Genomic DNA, 13,019 nt, shown 5'->3' on the forward strand with positions numbered 1-13,019 from the left:
CGACGAAGGTAACGACAATGAATTCAATATCATTTTTAGAAATAAAGATCATAAATCTATATTTGATATCATTTTCAATAGAAAGATTGTGTGCACATGGTACATGGATCCAACTGTTTTAAATATTTTAGGGATTAGAGATGATGTCGATTGGATGATTAGTTCCCTTGATTGGAATGATATCATGTACACACATCTACCTACATATCCTTGTATTATACTTGAGTTTTTGAGTTCACTAGATGTTGACTTTGCTAATGAAGATGATTACATTGGCAAAATAACTTTTATATTAATGAATCAAGAATTTCAATGGACATTTAGTGACTTCAATAATTGTTTTGGGTTGTCTATCGGTAGCTCTCACAGGTTTGACTCTAGATTTAATTAAAATAATTTTTGGAATTCGATTACTGGTTTGAATCAACCTTATGAGCCCTCTAGAGCAAAAGCTTCCCATATGCAAAATCCCATCTTTAGGTACTTACATCGAGTTATGAGTAAAACTATTTTTGGTAGAGGGGAAAGCGATGGAGTTGTTAGAAAAGTGGAACTCTATGCTTTGTGGGCTATGTTACATAAGGTTGATTTTGATTCTGGTTTCTATTTTTTGCAAACCTTGGTGAGAGCTGGGAAGGCATCCTTGGGATCAATTATTTTTGGTGGTTTAATTACTCAAGTAGTTATAAATTTGGATTGTGATCTAGATGAGCTAGAGATCATTCATGGCAATAACATGATCGATATTGATGCATGTCTTGCCATGAAAATGCTTTGTCGAGATGAGAATGGCTTTACTTTTCCTAGGAGGAATGGTTTCCCATTACCCCTTCCTTATCCCGAGTGGACGTCTATTCGCAACCTTGCTAATTGGGTGATCACTGATGTAGATCCTGAGAATGTCCCTTCTTTATCCTGATACACTGAGCCCTACCTTGAGCCCTCATCATCTGGACACCCGCAGCCTTCCGGATATCCGGAACCTGCTAGTCACTCTTTTGCCTATGGTACAGGTCATTCCAGATTTGATTTTTCTGATTTTCGTACATCTCTAGACTCACTTCATGAGAAGCAGGAGGCCCAATGAGTAATGTTGAAGGGTCGCTTTACTTTATCAGATTATCAGTTTAGAGAAGTGCAAGATCATTTTCAGTCTACAAGGAATTTTCAAGGTCAAGTGGCCAAGTTTGTTTAGGATTATGATATTGATCAAGCTAGGATGAGAGAATTCATGCAGGGTATGAGAACTACTAGTCAACAAGTTGATGGCCTTTATGAATATCATAAATTCCTAAGTGAAACTCCAACTTTTCCTAGTTTTCCTATCGGTCATCCACGTCGACCTCCTCCTCCACCACCACCACTATATTGATTTCATCGTATGAAAAGTTTAAGTCTTGGGAGGGTTGTTTGCAACAACCTGATTTTCTGCACTTTATTTTGATTTGCTTATTTCAGTTTTTGTTTATATCCTTCATTTTTCTTATTGTTTTGCATTTTTTATTGTTTTGCATTTTTTATTGTTTTGTTTGTTTGGTTTGTTTTTGACTGTTGCTTGACTATCTTTTGAAATGTTGTGGCATATTGAGAACATCAATCCTCACTTATATGCTTACTTGTCTAAAAGCAAAATGGTTAGCACGTTTATATCTTGATTCATGATGTCGTAAATGATGTTAATATGTTTAGTGTACATCTTTCCTCTATCTTAAATAGCATGATGTGAGCTAAGTATTGTATGGAGATAAGTTTGAGTTTTGGCTTAACCTTAAGGATCTTACTTTCACTTTACTGGAGCTTGAATAGTTGATATCATTGAAATAGTCATGATTCATCTTGTTTGTTTAGTACTTGGTTTCCATGGTGATTTCTCAAACTTCATATTGGTTACTGGATGATGCTCGAATCATGTAAGCTCATTTGGAAAAATCGAAATATCCCAACATTTGTGCTTATGTACATTTGTATTTAAGTGTTGCACCTTGCAATCACTTAGAAAAAAAATGAAAAAAATGATGATGAAAAAAAATGAAAAAATGATAATGAATAAGGGGTATAAAAAATAGTTGTCGTGAGTGGAAAATAGCAAGTTATGCCTTGGAGACCGAGTTAGGTTACTAGGGAAATAACTGCTATGATTCTCTTGATATCGAGCATGCCTTTGAGATCCTGGGTTGATTGAGAAATATGAACCAAGTGTGTGGCAAGTGAGTGTCTATCACCGGAAACATTAGAAACTCAATTTGATGACGACTTGACTAGGATGAAAATTGAAACTTGAAGAGTTTTGGGTCACTTATTGCACTGTGCACAAGAGACTTATGCTTAGGCCATACTTGAGTTATTTCTATGATCATGCTTATCAATGAAACTTGTAAATAGAGTAAGGAAAGTGCATTAGGGATTATGATGCATTATTGACCACGTGAGTCTAGATTGCGATATTTTTGCTTGATGACAAGCAAAACTTTAAGTCTGAGGGTGTGATGTGCGTAGATTTTATACACTTGTTTAGCATGTTTTGTCGCACATTCCTATATTTTACGCATGCTTTATCTATGCATTTTCATACTACTTGCTTTACTTTTAGCATATTTACTCTTCTTTGTTCAGAGATCTGCTTTTGTACATTTTCTGTCTACAGGAGTCGAATTTAGAGAGGAAATGATGTTCGTGGTGAATCTAATCAACAAACAAAGGAAGTTAGTGCTGGCCATGTGTGCCACACGGCTATGTCAAAGGAACAGGAAGGAAAATGACCTTGGTTGTGTGGAGCAGACCGGATGTGTAGCATCAGTAGAAGAGGGGGTTGACATGGCCGTGTGAATCTCACATGGTCGTGTCATTTTTAAAGCAAAATCAGAACACGACCATGTAGATCTACACAGCTGTGCAACCTTTCTAGAGGCCAAGCATTGTCAGGTCGTGTGTGCTACACGGTTGTGTAGCATTTCCAGAGGCCAAGATTGGCACGACCGTGTGACTCACACGGTTGTGTGAGCCATCCAGAGACAAAGCATGGCATGGTTGTGTGACCCTGGCTGAGAGCTAAATAGCTGAGGTCGTGTGAGATCCACACGGCCATGACACAGGCCATGTGGCGCCCAAACTCCTGCTCTATATAAAGAGTTCTTCTCCTTTGAAGAGGGGGAGGCTCTCCCTTTGGGGGGATCCAATCTTGAGGGTTTTCTCCATCTTTTGGGTTTTGATCAAGCGACCTAAAGACGTTTCCATCCACAATTTGACTCCAGTAGAAAGGATTGGTTCCGAAGATCACTCATCGTCTCTAGATAAGCATTTCTTTTCTATCTTCTTGATTTGGATCAAAATGTTTATGATCTTCTTGTCTTTGGATTTCTTCCTTTGTTTCATAGGGTAGACCTTCTTGTTCTAGGATGGAGGGAGTATTTTTGATGTGAATTGATGTAAGATCTCAAGGATTTGCCAACTTCCTATTTCAATGATGTTGTTATGCTTTGTACCTATTCAATCTTGTGTGGATTGTTGTGTTTGGATCTAATTACCATTCTTGATTGGATATTTGTATATCTTGTGGATCTTGTAGAGGTATTCTCTAGATCGTATGACCAAGGAGCGTCGTGACAAGGTTGCCCTGTTAACGGACGCCTTGGGAATCACCTTGAAAGGTGAAGCAAGCATCTACAAAGAAGTGGGATAAATAGATGTATTGTTCCCTATATCTTGATGAAAATTGATTAGTGGTGTGTTTCTATATTGTATGACCAAGGGGCGTCGTGATAGGGCTACCCTACTAACGGGCTTCATAGGAATCAAGACTATTTAATTACTTAAGGTGTAGATATAAATCCTTTGTCGATGTCTTCTGTAGGAGATAACCGGCGACTTCTTACAAATGCATGACAATTGAGGATAAGATTGGAAGATCATATTACATTGATAAGTATCACAAAGAAACCAAATCTCCAAGAACTTTTATAAAACCTAGTTTCTGCATTTGCCTTTCTATTTCTATTTTCTAGTTGCTTCTTAGTACGTGTAAATTCTTTGTTGATTGTTTACCTAATTCGTTTTGAGACATCTTTAGTGGTTATAACCAGTCCCTGTGGATTCAATATTCTTTTATTACTGATGATGAAACCGTACACTTGCGATTCGTAAAAGACAGCCTATCACCAATGTCCCTTGATCATACAACACAGAAACACGTCACCATTCAATCTACATAAAGGTGCAGGAACTAAGCGTATTCAACTACCCCGCCTCCTTATAGAGACAAGCTTCACCCCTCAAGGTAACCCCTTAGACGTCCGTTAGTGTGGCAGCCTGTCATTGACGCCCCTTGGCTATACGATCTAGGGAATCCCTCTACGAGATCCACAAGCATCACAAATATCCAATCAAATATGATAATTAGGTCCAAACACAAGAATCCATACAAGATCAAACAGATACAAAACACACCAACATTATCTAGATAGAAAAATAACATATCCATGAGATTCTTGCATCAAATCACACCGTAAATACTCCCTTAGTCCTAGAACAATGAATCTACTCTATAATATAAAGATAGATATCCGAAGACAAAGAGATCACAAACATTTCAATCCCAATCAAGAGAAGAGAATAAAAATGCTTATCTAGCGATGATGACTGATCTTCGGAACCAATCCTTAGCTTTTGGAGTTGAATCGGAGATGGAAATGACTTTGGAACACTGGATCAAGGATGGAGAAGGTGAAGATCAGCCCCAAACTTGATCTCCCCAAAGGGAGAACCTTCCTCCTTTCAAAAGAGGAAGAACCCTCTTATATAGGGTAGGGCACGGGCACCACACAACCCATGCCATGGCCGTGTAGCACACACGACCTCAAACATTCTGCTCTCGACCAGGGTCATACGGCCGTGTACTGCTTTGTCTCTGGCTGGCTCACATGACCTAGCCAGTCTTGGCCTCTGGAAACCTTGCACGGTCGTGTGGCACACACAGCCTAGGATTGCCCCTTCTCTGGAAATGTTGCACGACTAGGTGGAAGTGTTGCTTGGGCCGTATAGATCTACACGGCCATGTTCTGGTCACGCTGTTGGGGTGACACGACCGAGTGGATCCACACGGCTGTGTCATGCTCCTCCTCTAGTGAAGCTACACGGGTTGTCTGCACCACACGGCCAAAGTCATTTTCTCGCTTGCTCCTTTGGCATGGTCGTGTGGCTCACATGGCCAGTGTTATTTTCCTTTGCTTGTTGCCTGGATTGACTGCGAATATCATTTCTTCTCTGAATTTGACTCCTGTAAATAGAAAATACACAAGAGCAGATCTCTGAACAGAAGAATAACTATGCTGAAAGTAAGACAAAGAGTATGAAAGTGCATAGACAAAGCATGCGTAAAATATGTAATGTGCGTGAAAACATTCTAAATGTATATAATTTACGCACATCACACCCTCAGACTTAAACTTTTGCTTGTCCTCAAGCAAAATACTACAATCTAAACTCATGTGCTCTATAATGTATCATAATCCTTAGTGCACTTTCCTAGCTCTATCTACAAGTTTCATTGATGAGCATGATTATGGAAATAACTCAAGTATAGCCTAAGAATAAGGTTCTTGTGCACAGTGCAATAAGTGACACAAACTCTTCAAGTCTCAATCTTTGTCCTAGTCAAGTCATCATCCAATTGAGTTCCTAATGTTCCCAGTGATAGACACTTACCTACCGCACACTTGGTTCATATTTCTCAATCCACCCAAGGTCTCAAATGTGTGCTCGATATCAAGAGAAACATAGGAGTCATTTCCCCATTAACCTAACTCGGTCTCAAAGGGATAACTTACTAGTTTCCACTCACGACAACTATTTTTTTATATCTCTTATTTAATTTTTTTATTTAGTGATTGCAAGATGCAGCACATGAACACAAATGCTTATAAGTGCAAATGTTGGGATATTTTTATTTTTTTCAAATGAGCTTACATGACTCGAACATCATCCAATAACCAAGATGTAGTTTGAGAAATCACCATAAGAACTAAGTACTAAACAAATAGGATGCATCATGACTATTCTAATGATGTCAACTATTCAAGCTCAAGTAAAGTGATAATAAAATCCTTAAGGTTAAGACAAAACTCAAGTTTGTTCTTGTACAATACTTAGCTCATATCATGCTACTTAAGATAGAAAAAAGAGGTACACTAAACATACTAGCAGTATATCAATAAAACATCATGAATCAAGATATAAACGTGCAAATAATTTTACTTGTAGACAAGTCAACAGTAGTGAGGAATGATGTTCTCAGTATTCCACAATGTTTCAAAATACAATCAATTAACAGTCAAAACCAAATATAGCAAACAAAGCAAAGAAAAATGCAAGACATAAGCAAAAATTGAATGCAAGTAAAGTAAAACAAAATGCAGAACAACTGAAAATATAAAAGAAAATGAAAAAATTTCAGGTTGCAAACACCCCCCTCCCAGACTTAAACTTTTCATCATCTCGATGAAATCAATATGGTGATGGTGGTGGTGGTGGTGGAGGAGGGCAGGGAAATGGAGGTCTATGCGATCGGCTAATAGGGAAACTAGGGAAGCTAGGAGTCTCGCTCAGGATCTTATGATATTCATAGAGGGCGTCAACTTGTTGACACATAACGCTCATGCCCTCTATAAAGTCTCTCATTCTAGCTTGATTTGTATCATAATCCTGGACAAACTCATCCACTTGCCCTTGAAAGTTTCTCATGAACTGAAAATGGTCTCGCACCTCTCTATACTGGTCATCTGACAAAGTGAAGTGGCCCTCCAACATTACTCGTTGAGCCTCTTGCTTCTCGTGGAGCGAGTTTAGAGAGGCACAGAAATCAGAAAAAACAAATCTAGAGTGACCCGTACCATAGGCAAAAGAGTACCTAATAGGTTTCGGATGTCCGGACGGCTGCAGGTGTCCAGAAGACGAGGGATCAAGGTGGGCCTCGGTGTCTCCGGACAAGGAAGGGGCATTCTTGGGATCTATATCAGTGATTACCCAATTAGCGGGGTTACGAACAAAGGTTCGCTCAAGAAAAGGAAGGGGTAATGGAAAACCATCCTTCCTCGGAAAGGCAAAGTCATTCTCATCCCGAAAAATCATCTTCATGGCAAGACATGCATCGATATCTATCATGTCATTGCCATGGATGATTTCTAACTCATCTAGATCACAACCCAGATTTATAGCTATTTGGGTGATCAAGCCACCAAAGATAATCAATCTTGAGGATGCCTTCCCGGCTCTCACTAGGTTTTGCAAGAAATGGAAATCGGAATCAAAATCAACCTTATGTAACATAGCCCAAAGAGCATAAAGTTCCACTTTCCTAACAACTCCATCACTTTTCCTTCTACCAAAAATAGCTTTACTCATGATTCGATGTAAGTATCTAAAGATGGGGTTTGCATATGGGAAGCTTTAGCTCTAGAAGGCTCATAAGGTTGATCCAATCCAATGATTAAACTCCAAAAATTATTCCAATTAAATCTAGGGTCAAAACTATGAGAGCCGCCAGTAGACAAACCAAAACAACTGTTGAAGTCATTAAATGTCCACTGAAACTCTTGATTCATTAATCTAAAGGTAATTTTGCCAATATAATTATCTTCATTTGAATAGTGGACATCTAATGAGCTCAAGAATTCAAGTACAATACAAGGATATGTAGAAAGATGTGTGTACATAATATCATCTCAATCTAGAGAACTAATCATCCAATCTATATCATCTCTAATTCCTAAAATATTCAAAACAATTGGGGCCATTTATCGTGTACACACAATCCTTCTTGTGATAAGAATATCAAATCTAGTTTTTTGATCATCATTTCTAAAAATGACATTGAATTCATCATCATTACCTTTGTCGCGTGCCCTCCGTTTACCTTTGCCTTTTATGAATTTCTCCTTGCCCTTTTCCTTTGGTATTTCCTTTGCTTAGCTTGATCCCCCACTTCCTTTTTGCAATTTTTTCAAAAGCTTAGACATCATGTCAAGTTCAGGGAGGGGAAAAGTGTCGTTTAATTGGAGAGGTGAGATTTTGAGAAAATAGATCTTAAGAGGTAAGATCTTAGGGAAGGAGATTGTAGATCTTGAAGGTAAGAGAGGAGAATTATATCTAGATCTAAATCTAGATGTGATTTATGGTTAAGTATGAGTAAGAGATCTAGATTTGAGAGGTCAAGAAGGAAGGTTGAAGATTAGGAAGAGTTGGAGAAGAACTTTGGCTTGGGGGTGTGGCTGACACAGCCTCGGCACAGTCGTGTCTTATAGACACGGCCAGGTCAAGATTCTCCACACGACCATGTAGATCTACACATCCCAAGAAGTCGTCCTCTCGATCAGATCCACATGGCCATGCCAAATGGCACGGGTGGTGATGTCTCCTTCTCTGCTAGGTTCACACGGTCATGTTCATGTTCTTCTTGGTTGGCCTCACACGGCCGTGTGTGTCACACGACCTCCTTCTTCTTCTTCTTTGGAATTTTCACACGAGCGTGTGAAATCACATGGCCTTGACCTTCTTCTTCTCTGGTGAGCTCACACGGCCTGTGTGAGTTACATGGCTAGTTGCTTCTCTCCCTCTGTAAGTGTCACACGACCATGTATGGTACACGGTTGGGCACTGTTAGGTCCAGTATTGTTGAATTTCCTCCTTTTCAACTTCTCTAATGCCTCCATGCCCATGAAATAATAATGGCCAGCTCATGGAAGTAATGTACAACCTGAAAACAAAAACAAAAATAATTTTAAAACATTAACTAATGAAAAAGAAAGCTAAAATTGAATCTAACTAATGGAACTTTTGGGTTGCTTCCCAAGAAGAGCTTGTTTAAGGTCGTTAGCTCGACCCCATCTCCATGTTCATGGCTATACCTAAGGAGATACAAATTTCTCTCCTAGGGTTGAGTGTGCTTCTTCTTCCCTCATTCTTACCATCAGAGGGCAGATGTACTTCTCATTTTTTATTGGGGGTCTTGTCCTAACACTTGTCGGATCATGTTCCTCATCTGACGACCTCCCATGAGGATGGAAGTCCCAATCCTCCAATTTGTAAGCATCCGCCCTGCTACAAATGATCACTAAGAAAGAAGAGACACAGTTAGAAGAATTAGATAGATCATACTCCAACCTTTCATTATTGATTACCAATGAAAGTTTATGGTTTTTAACGTCGATTATAGCTCCGGCTATTGCAAGAAAAGGTCTTCCCAGTATTATTGGAATCTTCGGGTCTTCTTCCATGTCAAGCACAATAAAATTTGTGGGAATAATACTCCCACTCACTTCTACTAGCACATCTTTAGCTATACCCATAGGGCACCTACAAGTATGATCAGTTAATTGCAGTGCCATAGTAGTAAGTTTAAAGTTTTTGAGACCTAGCTTATTACAAATTAAGTATGGAATGAGGCTAACACTTGCCCCCAAATTACAAAAAGCTTTTTCGATAAATTTAGATCCTATAGTGCAAGCAATATAAAAACTTCCTGGATCTTGGAACTTCGGGGAAGTGTTCTATTCAAATAAAGCGCTACATTCTTTAGTTAGAGCTACGGTCCTTTTCTTCTTTTGTTGGACATAATATCTTTTAGAAATTTGACAAACTTCGGCATTTGCTAAATGACATCAATTAGAGGGATCTCAACACAAATATCTTTAACCTTGTCAAGAAATCTGCCAAATTCTTCATCCTTCTTCAACATGACTAATCTCTGAGGAAAAGGGATTGCTTGGCTTTGAGGGTAAAGTGACAAAGTCTCTTCAACCATCTTAGTATTCTCCTCATCATTTTGAATCTGAACTAATTCAAGTGCTTGAGGAGAGAGCTCTTCTTGGATTTTCATCCCTTTTGGAGTAGTCACTTGAGGATCTCTCAAGGTTCATCCGCTCCTAAGCTCAATTCTGTTGTAGTGTTCCATTGGATTGACATCAGATTTTCCAAGAAATTGTCCTGATGCTCTTGAAGATGAAGAAGCCATATGAGCAATTTGTCCATCTTGCATTTTTTGATGTTTCTCTTAATTATCCATTCTCTGATTTAATAACTTGATGTCTTGTTTCAATTTGTTTTAACCATAAATTACTTCTTCAAGCATTTTCTCTAATTTAGAGAATTGGTAGCCTTGAAAAGATTGTTGTTGAAAGTTTTGTTGCCCAAGCTAGTAGCTTGGTCTAGCCCCCGTGGATGGTTCTTGTTCTTGATGATTACGATAAGAGGAGTTTGGATGATTCTTCCAACCAGGATTGTATGTGCTGGAATATGGATTGTTCTGTTTCTGATTGTAACTCATGATAGCATCACACTGCTCAAGTTGATTAATTTGTGCAGAGATGGCTCCCAATGGGCATGAATCTTGAGCATGATTTGTGCTTCCACATGTTTCATAAACATACACTATGGCATTGACTGTGCTAGAAGTTGTTCCCATATTTTCTAGCTTTTTAATAAGAGCATCCAGTTTTGCAGACATCAAAGTAATTGCATCTACATCAAATTTTCCTGATACTTTAATTGGGCTTGTATATGAATAGCCTCCACTCCTTTTTGTTGCCCATTGATGATGGTTTTGTGCTACACTTTCAATAATGCTCTCGGCTTTATCTAGGCTTTTGTTCATAAGTGTCCCTCCGGCTGCAGAATCTAGAGACATCTTTGTATGATAGTTGATGTCATTATAAAATGTATATAAAACTAGCCATTTTTCCAATCCATGGTGTGGCCATTGTATGAGCATATTGTTGTATCTATCTCATGCTTCGAATAATGATTCAGAGTCTAACTGTCTAAAGCTTGCTATCAAATTTCTCATATGAGCGGTTTTGCTTGAAGGATAGAATTTGTCCAGAAATTGTTGCTCACATTGTTCCCAAATGGATATACTATTTGCAGGCAAAGAATTCAGTCATTGTTTGGCTCTGTCTCTCAAAGAAAATCCAAATAATAATAATTGCACTGCTTCTACTAGAATACCATTCATTTTCATCGTACCACAGATTTCATAGAAAACTTCAACATGTTGATTAGGATCTTCGTGTGGTCCACCTTTAAACTGATTTTGTTGAACCATAGTGATTATTGCAGGCTTGATTTCAAAATTATTGGCTTCAATAGATGACCTTGTGATGCTAGAACGAAGTCCTCTTGCATACAGTGCTGCATAATCTTTCAGTTGTTTGTTTGCCATATTTGAGTGTTCTTGTTCTTCTAGATGTCTTTGTGAGGTTTTTCTTTTATGAAAGGTTCTATCAATTTCAAGATCAAAAGGTAACAAATCACCTGCAAGGTTAGATATTCGCATACAAAAAACAAGATCACAAGTTTTCAAAATTTTCTCTTTACTTGAAAGATAAACTAAACTACAATGTTGAAAATATTAAATGTAGAATTTGAATTGCAACAAGAAAAATTGTAGAAAAAGTAATAAGAAATGAAAGGTAAGATTTCAAAAATAGAATTTCTAAAACTAGTTACAACTATGTAATAGAAAAGAAAAGAAAAGTTTAGTCTAACTCAAATGATTATCTCTAATGTTATAGACGCAATCCCCGACAACGGCGCCAAAAACTTGTTAAGCAACCGTAAGTACATGTTTCATCGTCAGTAATAAAAGATTATCGATCCCACAATGATTGGTTATAAGCACCAGAAATGTCTCACGTAGAATTAGCTAAACAATTAATAAGGTAAGGAAATGTACCAAGTAAGCAACTAGAAATAGAAATAGGAAAGGAAATGAAGTATTTGGTTTTGTGAGTGTTCTAGGAACTCAGTTTATTTGTGATATTCATTGATGTATCATGGTTCTCCAGTTTATATCCTCAATTGACATGCTTTTGTATAAAGTTGTCTGTTTTCTCCTGCAGAAGACAACCGGCAAGGGACTTTGATCTACACCTCTATCAAATAAATAGCTATGATCCCTATGAAGTTTGTTAGTGGGATAGCCTATCACCAACGTCTCTCGGTCATATAACACAAAAACACATCACCATTTAATCTGAGTTATTAGTATTATTTCTTTTAATTTGAGTTGAAAGAATGGGAAAGGTATTTGTTTTCTTTTTCAGGGCAATTCAACCCCTCTTGTCGGCCCCGATGCGCCAACAGTTTTCACATCCATCTACCATATCTCATAATCATGATGAGATGATATGGCTAGAGTATCAGAATAGATTTAAGCATGGCCACAGGTGAGAAAGTTTTGTTATAGTCAATGTCTTGCCTTTGACGATAGCCTTTCGCCACCAACCTTACCTTGTAGGTAATAATATTACCATCCATGTCGATTTTCTTCTTAAAAACTCATTTGCACCTTTAGGCGTAATGCCAAAGCTCCAAACTTGGTTTTCATACATAGAATCCATTTATGACTTTATGGTTGTAAGCCACTTGTCCTTTTCTGAACTATTCAGAGCCTCTTCATAATCCGTAGGTTTCTCATCCTCAATGAGTAACACATCATTCAATTCTCTTACAAAAGATCCATATCTTCTCAGGAATATTGTATGTCCTACCTGATCTATGAGGAGGTTGTGTTATAATCAGTCGTGGTTCTTGATTAGATATCTCATTAGTGTTTATTAGAGTCTCTTGAACTTCATCATGTTCAATCATACTCCCACTTGCTTCCTGTAAGAGAAATTATTTCTCTAAGAAGGTAGCATGTCTTGAAACAAACACTTTTTGTTCCAAGGGGTGATAGAATTGGTAACCCTTAGTTTCCTTAGGGTATCCAATAAATAAACACTTATCATACTTGGCGTCCAACTTGTCTGATATAGTCCTCTTCACATTAGCAGGACATCCCCATATCTTTAGATAAGATATAAGGGGTTTCTTACTAGTCTATACCTCCTATGGAGTAGTTGAGATTGCCTTTGTCAGGACTCTGTTTAACAAGTAAACAACTGTCATGAGTGCATAACTCCAAAAGATCTTGGGAGGATCTACATGATTCATCATTGATCTAACCATGTCTAACAAGGTTCGATTAC

At 38.1% G+C, this 13,019-nt stretch overlaps 1 non-coding gene across 1 annotated transcript; it reads left to right on the forward strand.

Annotated features, from left to right (window-relative positions):
• Positions 1-10,730: 10,730 nt before the first annotated feature.
• Positions 10,731-10,837, forward strand: LOC122013195. The gene has a single exon (XR_006120522.1). It is a non-coding gene; the product is annotated as a small nucleolar RNA R71 (small nucleolar RNA).
• Positions 10,838-13,019: the final 2,182 nt, after the last annotated feature.

Source organism: Zingiber officinale, chromosome 8A (assembly GCF_018446385.1).
Source record: "Zingiber officinale cultivar Zhangliang chromosome 8A, Zo_v1.1, whole genome shotgun sequence".
Classification (NCBI taxonomy): Eukaryota; Viridiplantae; Streptophyta; class Magnoliopsida; order Zingiberales; family Zingiberaceae; genus Zingiber; species Zingiber officinale.